Source organism: Rana temporaria, chromosome 9, assembly GCF_905171775.1.
Source record: "Rana temporaria chromosome 9, aRanTem1.1, whole genome shotgun sequence".
NCBI lineage: Eukaryota > Metazoa > Chordata > Amphibia > Anura > Ranidae > Rana > Rana temporaria.
This window is the reverse complement of record NC_053497.1, coordinates 131,846,302-131,862,559: the sequence shown is the minus strand read 5'-3', so window position 1 is coordinate 131,862,559 and position 16,258 is coordinate 131,846,302. Positions and strand designations below refer to the sequence as shown.

The window sequence follows — 16,258 nt, the reverse complement described above, 5'->3', positions numbered from 1 at the left end:
ACGTTTTATAAATGCATGCTTGCTTTGCAAAGATGCTTGATCCATTTCCATGAAGGCAGCCTCACCATTGCCATGAATGCAGCCTAATGCCTAGTACACATGAGAGGATCGATCCGCGGAAACGGTCCGGAGGACCGTTTCCGCGAATAAATCCTCTGGCGGATTTTGATCTCATGGTTGTACTAACCATGAGATCAAAATCCCTGCGGAATTCCCTCCGTGGTGACGTGTCGCGCCGTCGCCGCGATGATGGCGCGGCGACGTGCGCGACGCTGTAATATAAGGAATTCCACGCATGCGTCGAATCATTACGACGCATGAGAGGGATGTAATCGGACGGATTGATCCGGTGAGTCTGTACAGACCAGCGGATCAATCCGCTGGACTGGATTCCAGCGGATAGATTTCTTAGCATGCTAAGAAATTTTGATCCGCTGGAAATCCATCGGGATCTATCCGCTGAAACCGGTCCGCGGATAAATTTCAGCGGATCGATCCTCTCGTGTGTACGGGGCCTAAGACCCCTTTCACACTGAGGAGTTTTTCAGGCGGTAGAGCGCTAAAAATAGCGCTGCTATACCGCCTACTCAATGTGAAAGCCTGAGGGCTTTCACACTGAGGCGATGCGCTGGCGGGAGAGAAAAAAAATCTCTTGTCAGCAGCATCTTTGGAGCGGTGAGAGGAGCGGCATTTATACCGCTCCTTCCCATTTAAAACAATGGGAAACCGCGGCAATACCGCCCGCAATGCGCCTCTGCAGAGGCGCATTGCTGGCGGTATTAACCCTTTATCGGCCGTTAGCGGGGGTTAATACCGCACCGCTAGCGGCCGATTCCCGCGGCAATCCTGGCAGTATATTGCCACTATTTTAGCAGCTATTTTATTTATACCACCACCGCGGCTCCCGCTCCAATGTGAAAGGGGCCTTACCATTGCCATAGGTGCAGCCTCACCAATGCCATGAATGCAGCCTTACCATTGCCATGAATGCAGCCTTACCATTGCCATGAATGCAGCCTTACCATTGCCATGAATGCAGTCTTACCATTGCCATGAATGAAGCCTTGCCATTGCCATGAATGCAGTTTTACCATTGCCATGAATGCAGCCTTACCATTGCCATGAATGCAGCCTTACCATTGCCATGAATGAAGCCTTGCAATTGCCATGAATGCAGTTTTACCATTGCCATGAATGCAGCCTCACTACTGCCATCAGTGCAGCCTGATCTATGCCCATCTGCAGCCTCGGAGGGGACAGGGAGGGGTGCGGGACGAGCGCCAACAAATTACATACAAGAGAATCTCCTGTTTACTCAGCGGCTTGTTTAATACAAAGTCCTGCCTTCTATAGTAGACAGAACAGTTGTCCAATGGCACCCCGGGAGACGGGACTTCCTATTACAGACGCCGCAGAGTAAACAGGAGATTCTCCTGTATGTAATCTGACACCAATCTTCTCGCCCCCTCCTTGTCCCCTCCGAGACAGCGCCGATAAATACGGTATGTAACAGAATGACCCATGACACTCAGAGACTTTTAAAAGTATGAGGGGTACTCCTGTGCCAGCGTCACTAATGACTCTGGGGTCTAGGATCATCCTGTGCCCCTTTTGGGCATAGGGTGACTGAGAAACATTAATTATAAATTACATGAGATCGCTCGTTTTAGGCTAGGCCACCGAAAATTAGCAGGTAAGTTGATTTAGAATCACTACTAGCCTAACTAATTTACGGCGGTGTAGCCTAAACAGGTTAGGCTAGGCCGCCCTAAAGTAAGGCCAATGTACCTGAATCTACCTACTAGTGTCTGTTTTTTGTAAGATTTATTTTGTGCAATAAAATAATACCCTTTATTAAGCTGCTTGATCCACTCGCGACTCCTTCTCAGAGGGTCCTTTCCCCCTGTACTAATTTTTTTTATAGTTATCATTCACTAGTCAGACCATTAAAATAGTTGAGCCTGCAGATTAAGGGACACTACACTGGTATGCACCCAACTACTAAGTGTAGTGGTAATACAATAGTGAGTTGATGGTCTTCAACCTTTATATATACAGTTACAGATACCCATATCTGGGGTATCCTAATAGAGTGCACGCAAGAACATTATCCTTGCGTTAATTGAGTCGAATCTAGCTCTATAGTAATTATGTCAGGTAAAACTTGGTTTAACACTGCAATAGTTCAGTTAGTTTTTCCTATTATGGGCTAGGGTTCACTTTGTTTAGTTGTGCTTACGTCCTGCTATAGTGGAGGAGGGGGGGTCCCTGCCTGTTTTCAAGGGGCTAGTCTACAGCTGACTGGTGAAGTTGAGGCCCACCAGGTTCAGCTAAATGTGTTAGACATCAACCCAAAGGGTTCAAGTCAAACAGCGCCCACAGAAGAAGCCCCACTACCCACGCCTGTGCCCATGATAGGACCCAAATCCATTGCCACTACAAACTCTAACAGAGTTTGTAGAAAAGTGCCAGAAGTACAACCCGACATACACTGGGTCTGGGTAACGGAAGCTGAGTGTCTTTTCAGGCCACCAGCCAGTGCCTACCAGTGCAGAGAGTTTCGAAGAATGGCTGGAGAAAGCCATACAAGCCTTGGATAAGTGGGACAGTCCTGAGGCTCAGAAGAAACAGAGAATCGCCAAGAGCTTAAGGGGTCAGCCTTAGAAGCCATTCGGAACCTGAAGCTCAGCAAACAAGACTGTACCTATGATTACCTAAGAATGCCTTCTAGATGTGTTTGGGAGAACAGAGAATGCCTCTGACCTGATGTGCCAGTTTGAACATACTTACCAGAATGAGGGAGAGAAGCTCTCCAAAAACATTAGGCGTCCTGACAATATAATGCATCAGCGGTTGCTGAAAAGGTATAGACCCCAGCACAGTAGCTGAAGTAGATGCTCCTTCTGACACCCTAAGAGAGACACTTGGAGATGCCTGCTCCTGTATGAAGTCACACTGTCCAAGAGAGAAGTGCCCATCTCCAAGACATCTTTGGAAGCATCACGCGAGGCACAGTGAAAGCAGGAAGCAAGTCAAGACTAGGCCCGCTATGTAAGTTACCCACATTCCTGACAACTTGATAGGCCTTCCCTGGTAGTACCAATGCTAGTTGAAAGGGATCTGCACAAGAGCTCTCCTCAATTCAGGTGCTCAAGTGACTTTACTGACCAGAGATTTCTACAACAAGCACCTAAAGTATATGCCTCAAGTGCAAAACTTGGAAGACTTAGAAGTTTAAGGCTTTAGAGCAGAGAAGTACCCATGTGATGGCTACCTACAGATCAGGTTGTCACTTAGCCCACCAACTGTTGAACAATCTGTAACCTTTGACACACTGGCTGTTGTGTGTTCTCAGACATCTGGGACTATGAGAAGTCCCTTCATCGTAGGGATGAACACAGGTTTTGTGAGGCAACTGTTGGCCCCTATTGCTCCAAGAAGTGGTTCACTGGCAGAAAAGACAGCAAGATGTGTCTGACCTGCTGGATTCCAATGAGACAGAGACTGTTCAACCCCCTTCAGAGTTGGAAGAAGAATCAGAGCATAAGAAGCAGAGGTCCAAAAGGGCGACCGAGAGGACCTGCTAAGGGATGTGCCACCGTTGCTTGAGCGAAAGAGTCCCACATAGAGGGGGTCTTACGACCGGAGCCTGTCTGCTTTCACCTGAGGGAGGATAGCCCTGCTGCTACAACTTGCCAGAGACTGCACATGTGTGAGTCGGCGCTAAGAGACTGAGCCTCTGAGACCTGATCTCAGGAACCACCATGGGTGTGGATTGGGACTTGCCGCCTACCAGGAGTGATAATAGGATAGCACCAAATTCCTTGTTACACACTGCATAACAGAGATCGCTCAAAACATAGCAGCCCTGTGACTATACATCATTTACTTTTAAATGAACACACCCTCAAACACTACTGACAAAAGGGCCTCACCACAAGCCAGCCCACGTTAGCATTAAAGCACCAGAAACTCCCCTCAGGAACACTTACGGATACCCATATCTGGGGTACCCTAATGGAGTGCACTCCAGAACGTTATTCTTGCATTAATTGAGTCTAATCTAACTCCATAGTAGTTATTTGAGTTAAAACTTGGTTTAATACTGCTGTAAATCAGTTAGTCTTTCCTGTTACAGGCCAGTATTCAATTCTGCAACTTTGTGTGTTTTATTTGCTTGATACCAAGTCTTGTTCTGTCTACCTGCTTTGAGATAATACATTCACTTATCCTATGCAATTTTATGTTGTTGTGAATCACAAACACTTAAGTTATCCAGGTGTAAATGGTCCTCTGACACCTGGTGTGTCAGTGAGGACCGAGCGGTTTTAAGAGTCGTGGCAGAACAAAGGACCCATTAACATTAGCAGCTTTTGCGGGGGTAAACACTACATTAATTTTAGAAGAGTTCAGTGAGCAGAGGGTTGGCCAATTTGCAGACTAGGGGTAGGCTGTGACCAAGCTGTATTGCTTAACAGAAGTGGAGAGAAGTAATCCCTAAATAAGATGTGGAAATTTAGATATGGAACTTTATATTTTCATAGATAGAAACTGTAATGCAGCGTGCACACGACCGTTTTTCATGTCATGGAAAAAAACAAAGTTTTTCTCGACGTGATTCCTCTCAAGCCTGCCTTGCATACACATGATCTTGATAAAAAATGCTTGAGCATAGCGCGGTGACATTCAACACGTACGATGGCACTATAAAAGGGGAAGTTCCATTCGAATGGCACCACCCTTTGGTCTGATTATGCTAATTTCCTGTCTTATAACTTCTGAGCATGTGCGTTTTTTCCCCCAGTCGTTAAAGCGTACACACGTTTCACAACGAGAAAAACGACAACGTGAAAAACAACGTTTAAATCTTTAATGCCCATTTTTCTCGATAAGAAAAATGCTCTGGAGCCTACACACGACCGTTTTTAACGACCTATTTAAAAAATTGCATTTTTCTCGTCATGAAAAATGGTTGTGTGTACGTGGCATAAGAACCAAGACACTGACATCAGATTGTACACAATTTGAAAACTTTGCAATAAAACTTGCAAGCAGACCAGCATCACAGTTACCCTAATAACACAATTAAGATCATCATTTGCTTTTTTTCTTTGGGGAATCTGTCAAAAGTGTTATTTCCCATATTTGTAAAGCTTTTTACTGATGATTACTCTTTTTTTATTGTGGCATATTTCAATAAAATATTCCCACATAACTCTGCACATAAATGTAATTTATGAAATTTTCCACTTATTTATTTTTTTCACCTAAAAATCTACAGCACCCTGAATTTGTTGTAACACATTCCTTTAAAATACATTTTTTGTCACCTCACCAGTCAGTCTACTCTCCATCATTTCATACATGGCATAACATTCCAGGCTCAACTTTTACAAACTGATGAAAAAATTACTAATATAATATGGCACAACTTTCATTCAAAGGTGACTACTTTGTCAGGCTATTTTTTAAATGTGCCCCACAACAGTGTAAAGTGACTAGACTAAAGCAACAATATAGCATATACAATCAAAAAGCACTAAATTGCAAACATTTTTGACATTACAGTAATGTAATGACTGAAAATATGCAATTGGCAAAAAATTAAATAAAAAATTCACAAAAGGCTGACAGATATAGACATATAGATGGAAAAAGATACTTACAGGAAATGTTAGAAAGTTTGAGGGAGGAAGGGAAGGTTGAAGCTCCTAAATCGGCCAATAGAAAAACGTAATTTGTGACAGATACTGTCTACTCTCTTCCTAACTATGTTATCAACAGCTGACTGCACTTGCATGAGTTAATTTAACTCTTGTCTACCCTACCAAAAGTCTCGTCTTGAATTTTTACTAATACTGTACGTACTCTTAATACATGTAAATGTCAGTCTATAGTCTGGCTTAGGTCTGTCTCATTATTGTGTCACTCTTGTTGCTCTATGTCCCTCTCCTGATGTCTCTCTCGATCGATGTCTCTCATTCGCCAGTGTGGATCTGAGCTCTGGACTGTGAAGCTGAGTGTGCACTCCCCCCCCCACCTTCCCTCTGAGGTCACTTTACGATTTGAGTGCCACTAAATCCTTTAAAAGCTGCACAGATTTACCATGGGCAAAAGCTGATGTTCTTCCATTATATTCTAGTCCCAAAGCACTGGCACGGTTGATAGTGCAGGGGTGGGGGGGATGGCATCTACAGGCATGAATGACACAGGGGATGCAGGGAAATGCCCAGAGCATGAGGAAATAAGAAATGGGTAGAACATATTTTAGGTGCACAGGCTCCCCAACTTTGGTGATTTTTCTAGTCCTACTAGAAAACACTTTACATGGATACAGAATAGCTGATTTATAAAAACCTCATCAAAATTTGGGCTACTGCCCACTTCCTACAAAAAAAAATCATTTTCTGATTGCACATTTGAGAATATAAATTACATAATTAATTGTTACCAGCAACAGCTACGTCTCTATTTTTCTTTTGATATATCACATACCTTTTAAAATACCCAACAGCTAAAGAAAACCTAAAAGATAACTGCCATGAGAGAACTATGTAGACAGACACTTTCTAAAAATACTAGTTGTCTTGCTGACCCCCTGGCTTTGGTACTTTTCAGATTTACTGACCCAGAAGTAGTTTGAAGCTGGTTTTAGTCAGATCTATTTATCTGCATTCCCACACTCTGAATGTGTTTAATATCCGTTTATGTGACAAGGGGTGCAGAGATCTCACACTTGAGCCCCATAGAGAGAAAATAAGTCAGCGAATACAAATAATTAAACCTGTCATCAAATACATAAAACTGAAATATCAGTTTTGGGTGGGCAGGCCCTTCAAAGAAGAACATTAAATATTTTCAAATCAAAGTCATTGATTATACGAGAAAACGTACTTGCTTGGATTGGAGATGGCCGTCCTAAATTCCCGTCTACAGTACATGGAAATATCAGAACCTCTCAGACAAAGCTGCCCTCCGATCTTACATCTTACTGAATAATGTAAGGTGATTTTATGTGCAAGTAACATGCAAGAGGTGTTTTAGGCTGAGAGGCAGAAATTACTCATAAGTTAGTATAGGGGGCACTGAGGCAGCAGTAACAGCCACTACCAAAGGCCAGAGATAATAGGCTGTAAGCAGCCTGCGGCCCTGGCTTAGCCAACTCTGGCACTGAGTGGCCTCTTATTGTCTGGAACAAATGAGCCTACGAAGACCCAGAATAAAGACGAACATAATTACTCAAAAAAGCAGGCCTAAGGGCAGGGTCCGTACTGGAGTGGCAGACAGATACATAAAACAGTCTAAGGACAGTAAATGTTTCAGATGTAAATGGAAGTACAGTTATGATGGTGGGTAATATAGGTCAGAAAAACTCAATAGCTTGGACAGCAGTTGCTGAATTTACATGATTTTTAATGCAAAACATTATAGCGGCATGCGGTGTGCTTTTTGATTACAAAAGAAAAAGCCATGTTAATAAATAAGCCTTCACCTGTCATCTATGTGAGACAGATGACAAAATAAATGCTTAATGGCAATTGGTTGCTATGGGTAATGCAATTCCCTTTTCACTGGATCTCATAAGAGGGCATGTTGGCAAAAACAACAGAAACAAACCTGCACTAGGATAAGGGGGAGACCATTTCAGAAGAATCACTAGCAATGGTGACAATGAGGACTAATACAGCAGTCCACTTTACCTTTATGTGATGAATGAAGGTAACTGCTGAACATTTACAATAATAACTTCTTCTATGTAATGGAAATCTGGGGCTATTGTCTGTAGCAACCAAGTGGATACATTTGATTTTCTAGTCGTACCTTTGCTGTGTTCAGGTTCTGGAATAACTTCCCAGATACCCCATCCATATGGAGTGTGTATAATCCTCTACCAGGGTTAAGAGGTAACCTGTGCTTAGTATACATGTAATTTGCCATTACTAAACCCTCCTTCTGAAAATGTTAGTACTCTATCTGTTATGCTGCTCCAAAAGGCTTTAAAATGTTCTGAATCATTGCCTAGGGGCAAGCATGCAGAGCAGGAGCTTAGACTTTGCTAGCTAAATACTTGTTCTGGGTGAATGCCTCCGAAAGCATTGAGGCTGCCAGGCAACTAGCATTTGGAGGTGCTGTCTTCCAGTACAGGTCTTTTCTAAGGCCCCATTCACACATGACGATTTGGAATCATGGATCCAATTGGGACTATTCTGCTTGAGATTCCACATCACGTGGCAATTGTTTAAAACAGCTCCGTTTAAAAATCTTATAAAGCTTGTCGTCCAAAAAAAAGGAGCGGGAGCGTCTTTTGGGTGACAAACACGCATAAGGCAGCACACTGAAGTGAATAGGCTGCCCCATGTGCAACACGTGGAATTGTGTGAAAATCGCCCACAAAACCATGAGCGAGAATGCAAGTTCCTGCTATGGTGTGCCTAATGCTCTTGTCTTCAAACACACAAGTAACTTTATCGTCTGTTCAGGATGATCCTTACAGTGTGTGAACAAATTGTGGTAGCAATATGTGCACCTACCTGTGGGGCAGGGGCTGATGAGAAATATTTCTGAGACTGTCAGCACTATTTTTGAAAATTAAAAATATTAAAGCGTGTACTCTATCAGTCTTCAAGCCCAGAGGGCACCTTTTACAGAGAAACGCGCCGGGCGGGGCTAGTTCTGTAACATCATCACGCTAAGGCTCTCTGGATGACACCACCATCTGGGCTGTGTGAGCTTTTGTAAAATGCTTGTAATTTCTAAGTCTGTGTAAATGCAATATTTTAGTCAATAAATTGAGTATTTTAACCACTTGCTTACTGGGCACATAAACCCCCTTCGTTCCCAGGCGAAATTTCAGCTTCCGGCACTGCGTCGCTTTAACTGACATTTGCGCGGTCGTGCGGCGTGGCTCCCAAACAAAATTGACGTCCTTTTTTCCCCACAAATAGAGCTTTATTTTGGTGGTATTTGATTACCTCTGCGGTTTTTATTTTTTGCGCTATAAACAAAAAAAGAGCGACAATTTAAAAAATATATATATATTTTTTACTTGTTGCTTTAATAAATCTCCCTTTTTTAAAAAAAAAAAAAAAAAAAAAAATTCTCAGTTAAGGCCGATACGTATTTTTCGACGTATTTTTGTAAAAAAAAAAAAAAAAAATCGCAATAAGCGACTGGTTTGCGCAAAAGTTATAGCGCCTACAAAATGGGGAACAGAATTATGATTTTTTTTCATTATTTTTTTTTTTACTAGTAATGGCGGCGATCTGTGATTTTTATTGGGACTGCAATATTGCGGCGGACGTATCGGACACTTTCGACACAAATTTGGGACCATTCACATTTATACAGCGATCAGTGCTATAAAAATGCACTAATTACTGTATAAATGTGACTGGCAGGGAAGGGGTTAACACTAGGGGGTGAGGAAGGGGTTAACTGTGTAGCCTGGGTGTGTTCTAACTGTGTGGGGGGGTGACTGGGGGAGGAGACCGATGCTGTGTCCCTATGTACAAGAGACACAGATCGGTCTCCTCTCCTCTAACAGCACGTGGAGCTCTGTGTTTACACACAGAGCTCCACGTCCCTGCTGTTACCGGCTGTGTCACCGACGATCGCGTGTACCCGGCGGACATCGCAGCCGCCAGGTACACGCATCGGGTCCCCAGCGATGCGGCGGCACAGTGGTTACCCGCCGCGGGTAATGCATTTCAAATGACGTCCAAAGATGTCCACTTGGCACCTGAGAACCGCGCTGTTGACGTCTTTTGTCAATAGCGCGGGTCTCAAGTGGTTTTAAAAGTGTTGCGCTATGAGACTTCTCCCTTCTTGTATTTAATGCGTCGGAGCTGGTTGATGGAGCGCTGGCTGAGGTTTTCATTAAATGCTGGGGACTTCGCTGTTAACCCTGGTAGTTGGGGTCACTGAGCTGTGTGGAGATCCGAGAGCGTCAGCTACTCCAAGCTATACAGAATAAGCGCAATTGATCTCTATAACTTGAGATCATTGCGGTCTGGTAAGAGGACTCGTTATCTCGTACTGGAGCACTTTTTATATCGCACAAAGCACTTTGTTATGCACGTGGATGGACTCTACGAGTGATTAATGAACAGTTTTTTTTTTTTAGTTATTTTCACATTTTGGATATGTTAATAATGAACTGCAATTTGTATTGATTTTTTGTATATATTTTGCCCCATTTGCACAGTGTTGATGATTTTTTCAATTACTTAAAGCGGGGGTTCACCCCCAAAAAAAAATTAACATTACATTCAGCCGAGTTGTTAGAATGACAATCGGCTGTTTTTTTTAATCTCCTTGCCATACATACCGTTTTATATATATATATATATGTTCACCATGGCTTCCGGGTATGGAATCTGTGGGACGGGGCGTTCCTAATTGATTGACATGCTTCCAACCGGCGCATACAGCGCGTCACGAGTTGCCGAAAGAAGCCGGAAACTCGTGACGCGCTGTATGCACCGGTCGGAAGCATGTCAATCAATTAGGAACGCCCAGTCCCGCAGATTCCATACCCGGAAGCCGCTGTGAACATATATATATATATATATATATATATATATATATAAATATAAATAAAACGGTATGTACGGCAAGGAGATTAAAAAAAACAGCCGATTGTCATTCTAACATCTCGGCTGAATGTAATTTAAAAAAAAATTTTTGGGGTGAACCCCCGCTTTAATAGGGTTTTATCACATGCACATATGTTTACTTTATGAATTTATTGTAACTTAAGCAGAGAGCTCACTTTCTTTTATTTGCTCTATAAAGTGCTGCAGTGTTATAAAAAATTACGAAAACAATAAACATAACTAATGCTATACTGGAATACACAGACTGCTGTGATGGCTTAATTAAAACTGTAGCAAACAGAACTTGTTTTGTTACAAAGCCAGGCCAGTAGCCATGTTTAGAGAATATAATCTGGTTCATATGTGCATCAGAATCACCCCTGCTGCAGTTTTCCCTGTTCTGCTGTTTGGTTAAAAAATAAAAACACCTATGGGAAGTATTATCTAAGCATGCTCTTTGTACTCTACATATATAAAGATGGCCGAGTTGCATTAAGTTAACACTAAAATTTCAAGGCACTCAGTAGCAGAGACCTGGAAAAAAAGCAGTGTCTGTCTGAACTCACAGATGACAAGCAAGATCCATGTAAATGCCAGTAACCAGAAAAGCATAGACGATAGAGGTGGTGCCAGCACTGGGTCATGTAATAATGCATAATGGATGGAGGCTTTGTGTGAGCAGTACCAATCTGTGCTTGTAATCCTTGGATGGGAGGCAGCTGCCTGCGCCCGATTAACATCCCCCAAATCCCTGCCTCATCGAATGTTGTGTATTTATATTAATTATACCCCACCGGCTGCATGATACTACACGGGCCCCCACCTCATCATCTTGCTTATAATTAATAAGAAGCTTTTTAATTTGGCAGCGAGGGACCCAGAAGCTCATACAGTGTTACATCTGTAAACCGGATCAATCCTTTTTGTGTACACAGCCACTGTGACCTAACATGTGGTCTCTGTACACACAGGCCTTTGGGACTGCAAAAAAAACAAAACAAAACAAAAAACAATCTGCAAGGCAACCCACAGTGATTAAGTCGAACTCAACTTTCACCGCCCAACTGTGAAAAACTATTGAAAACTGTATTGTTGATGAGAATTATCGCACACGGTATTATTTTGCCATCTCATAGTAAACAAGCCTTACTGACGGCACAGCACCATAATATCTGTACTCTGCTTTGGATGGGCAGACACGCTCATTTACACACAGGATGTGCTGAGAACACTTCACACTGGAAACATCAGCCTGGATCTGATTCTCTCACATGCTAAAATTCTCTTGCACAGATACAGTAAGTGGAAATTTGCTATGCTAATGGTGAAATCCATGGTAATAAGTGATTTGTTCTGAGTTGCCCATAGTGTTTGATCCTCTTTTTTTTTTGTTTTGTTTTTTTTTACAAAATCAGGTTAATCTTTTCCTTATTCAACTTCTAAATAAAAACAGCAGGCTTCCCTTTCATGGTTGAAGGGGTTGTAAAAGAAAACCCTTTTTTTCCCTAAATAGCTTCCTTTACCTTAGTGCAGTCCTCTTTCCATTTTGCTTTTAAATGTCCTTATTTCTTCTGAGACTTGCCTGCTCGCCCCCTCCCCCCTCAAGGGGTTTTCTCCACACCAGGGAGAAAGCCTCACATTACGGTGGTGAGTTACAGACAGAAGAACAGGAAGTGAGGATTTCTCAGAAGAAATGAGGACATTTAGTATTGTATAGGTGGTACTACACACCGGCGAGGTTGGCCCGCTTTATCCCAAATTATTGCCCGCTCTGTTTTAGGGGGTGCTCCCAGGAGGGCTCCATGGCGCATATTTGGTGGTCCTGCCCGCGGGTGTGCAGACTGTGGATTAGAGTATACACTCTCCTTCGTAGTCTATTTCAGATTAACATTAAAAGGGACCCTTATGTAGCACTCCTTGGTAAGCCTATCGTGGAATTACTGCGTCCTGAAAGGCAACTAGCCCAGCATCTCTTTACTGCGGCTCGGCTGATAATTGCGAGAGCTTGGAAGACCCCCACACTTAGCTTTGAGGCAGTCAAAAACCGCCTGAATGATGTAATGGTTAATGAGAAACTAACGGCTGTCCTTTCAGATACGCACAACAAGTTTCTCAGGGTTTGGCAACCTTGGATCACATACTACCACCCTTCTAGGTTTGACACCGCATTACTGTCAATATAGGGCTCCTCTTGCGCGCACCCCGTGGACCTTCTACCCCCTTCTCTTTTCTCTCCCACTTCACCTTCTATTCTTCCTCTCGCTCTGCTCCACTTTTCTCTTTTTCCACTTCTCTACAGTCTCCCCCTTGGCTGTTATCTCTTTTTACTTTTTCTAGAGGATACTAACTTTCAGATCTTTTTGTTGTTGTGAATTGCACACTCATTTTACAGGCGATGCCCGGACTTTAGACCATTTTGTTCTATTGACTTTTTCATCTCTCTTTTCAATAGAGTATAGCATAAGATCTTGCTTCCTGTATGCTGATGTGAGCTCTCGGGTCCGGATCTACTTTATACTTTGTATGCTATAACACTGTTGTGAACCTGTACTGTTGGTTGATATGACAATAAAACCTTTGTAAAAGAAATAAGGACATTTAAAATAAGGTGACCAGATTCTTTAAATTAAATCCATACTAGTAATGGCGGCAATCAACGACTCTCTGGCCGTCGCCACCGCCCGCCTCACAGCCTGTCAAGTCTAAAGCCCTGTACACACGATCGGTTTGTCTAATGAAAACAGACCGATGGACTGTTTTCATCGGACAAACCGATTGTGTGTGGGCCCCATCGTTTTTTTTTCCATCGGTGAAAAAAAATAGAACATGTTTTAAATTTATCCTATGGATAAAAAAACGATAGAAAAAAACGATCGTCTGTGTGGAAGTCCATCGGTCAAAAATCCACGCATGCTCAGAATCAAGTCGACGCATGCTCGGAAGCATTGAACTTAATTTTTCTCAGCAAGTCATTGTGTTTTACATCACGGCGTTTGGACACGGTCGGATTTTTCACTGATGGTGTGTGGGCAAGACTGATCAAAGTCAGCTTCATCGGATATACGACGAAAAAATCCATCGGATTAGATTGCATCAGATATCCGATCGTGTGTACGGCGGTACTCTCCGGGCCCCGGCTACTACTGGGTGGGGAGCGGTGGAAGATCACTCCGCCAGGGAAGGCAAGGAGATAAGCAGGCAGGCGGCTGGCCGGGACTTGAGCCAAGGCAGAAGAACATGCGAGCGAAGCGGAATGGGCATGCACCCGAAACTGAAGAAATATTCCCTCCGCTCCGACCAGCACATGATCATCAGAAAAGGGGACAGATAATGGAAAAAATCCAACCCCCTAAGCTAGTAGGAGCACTGACTGTCTATGAAATTGCCCCAGTCCCTGTTCAAATCCAATCCGGGGACAGACTTTTTCCAGGGACAGTGTCCTTAATCAGGGGACTGTCCCCTGAAACCGGGGATGTTTGGTCACCCTAATTTAAAAGCAAAATGGAAGGATGAGGTAAGTGAAGGAGGACTGCACTAAGGTAAAGGAAGCTATTTACGGAAAAAAATAATTTCCTTTACAACCCCTATCCTAATATTCCTAATATATTAAGTGTAGATAGATAAATGTACTATAGTTCCACATTATATTGGAGTAAAAAAAAAAGTCAGCAATACTTACCTCAAGTCAGGGGTCCAATGTCCCTCACCGACACCTACTACCTGGCTTCTTCTGAGTGCTGACTGACACTGGTTCATGTTTCTACATATTTAGCCCTGGTTCACACTGAATGTGCTTTGAAATCGCACAACTTCACTTGAAATTTGAGATGTCTTCAGGTGCGACTTGGATGACATCTATGCAACTTCATGCACATATGTCTATGCAAGTCGCACCTGAAATCGCCAAAAGTTTTAAAATCGTTTTTTTTTTTAAAAAACACGTTAGAAAAATTGCTGTGCAAATACAGTGCGAGATAAAAAGTTGCATCGACCACCATTGTATTCTCTAAGGTCTTTGCTAAAAAAACATACATAATGTTTTGGGGTTCTATGTAATTTCCTAGCAAATAAATGATGATTTTTACATGTAGGAGAGAAATGTCAGAATTGTCCTGGGTGCTCCAGAACGCCTGATGGTGCTCCCTGCATGTTGGGCCTCTGTATGTGGCCACGCTGTGTAAAAGTCTCACACATGTGGTATCGCCATACTCGTAATACGAGTAATCGCAGAATGTGTTTTGGGGTGTAATTTGTGGTATGCATATGCTGTGTGTGAGAAATAACCTGCGAATATGACAATTTTGTGAAAAAAAAAATAAAAGGAAAAAAAAAATCTTGATTTTGCAAAGAAATGTGGGAAAAAATTACAACTTCAAAAAACTCTCCATGCCTCTTTCTAAATACCCTGGAATGTCTTCTTTCCAACAAGGGGTAATTTGGGGGTATTTGTACTTTTCTGGCATGTTAGGGTCTCAAGAACTGAGATAGGTTGTCAGTACTTCAGATGTGATTAATTTTCAGATATTGGCACCATAGCTTGTGGACGCTATAACTTTCACAAAGACCAAATATTATCCACCAATTTGTACTTATTTTTACCAAAGATATGTAGCAGTATACATTTTGGACAAAATTTATGAAGAAAAAATACTAATTTGCTAAATTTTATAACAAAGAAAAATTCATTTTTTTACAGAATTTTCAGTCTTTTTTTATTCTTATAGCGTAAAAACTAAAAAACCCAACGGTGATTAAATACCACCAAAAGAAAGCTCTATTTGTGTGAAAAAAAGAGGATGAAATTTTCATTTGGGTACAGTGTTGTATGACTGAGTAATCGTCATTCAAAATGTGAGAGCTGAAAATTGGTCTGGTTATTAAGGGGGTTTAAGTGCCCAGTGGTTAAGTTAAAACATATCTTGTAAATGTTCATGAGTGCTACTGTAAAGGTTGTTACTCATAGCAAGTGGACAATGTTTTTTTGCTTCTAGCTTCAGAAACCTGATGGAATCTCATAGCCATCACCAGCAAAGCAATCAAGTACTGTATCATTGTCTTTTTGTGATTTATATTGTTTTCTTGGTATTTTTACTTAATTCTTGTAGTATTTTTTGTTGCTAGCATAGACACCTTTGAATATACAGTACTGTATATTTGAGTGCCTATTTACACTGTTGCACAAGCAAAAAAAAAAAAGAAGGATAACACCAATTATTTTCATTGCACGTCAAAGCAACCCAGATGTGTACTGTTTGTATGTTTTGTGGCGTTCCGAGGGTAAGGCACATGCACACTGGAGTCCAGGAAAAATGAATAAATGCTAACCCAATACTGCATACTACACACATTGCTGCCACATGTACTGGATGGTGTGAATGGGCCTTAATTGGTGGCAGAATGACTAAGGCAGGGCTTAACAAAATCCGGGCGCCCGGTCGCAATTGTGACAAGAAATAGCGACCTGGCGCCCGGGGAAGCTTTAGGCCTGCAGAAGGCCTCAATTACCGGCTGGCCTCGGTAATTCTAACACCCTAGAGAATAAAATTGCGGTCGTTGCAATACTTTCTGTCACACCGTATTTGCGCAGCGGTCTTACAAGCGCACTTTTTTGGGAGAAAAAGTACACTTTTTTTAATTAAAAAAATAAGCTAACAGTAAAGTTA

The 16,258-nt window shown here is 42.3% G+C and overlaps 1 protein-coding gene across 3 annotated transcripts in view; it reads right to left on the bottom strand.

Moving 5' to 3' along the window:
* The window catches only part of LOC120914078 (metabotropic glutamate receptor 6-like), a 119,512-nt gene that overhangs the window by 101,404 nt on the left and 1,850 nt on the right, over positions 1-16,258 (bottom strand). The window contains exon 1 of one of the 3 annotated variants that reach the window (XM_040324539.1): positions 6,895-7,089. The exons of 1 other annotated variant lie outside the window; for it this stretch is intronic. The gene's annotated coding sequence lies outside the window, so the exon portion shown is untranslated. Of the gene's footprint in view, positions 1-5,666; positions 5,986-6,894; positions 7,090-16,258 lie in introns of those variants that run through there. One more of the 3 variants, XM_040324537.1, reaches the window with a different exon arrangement.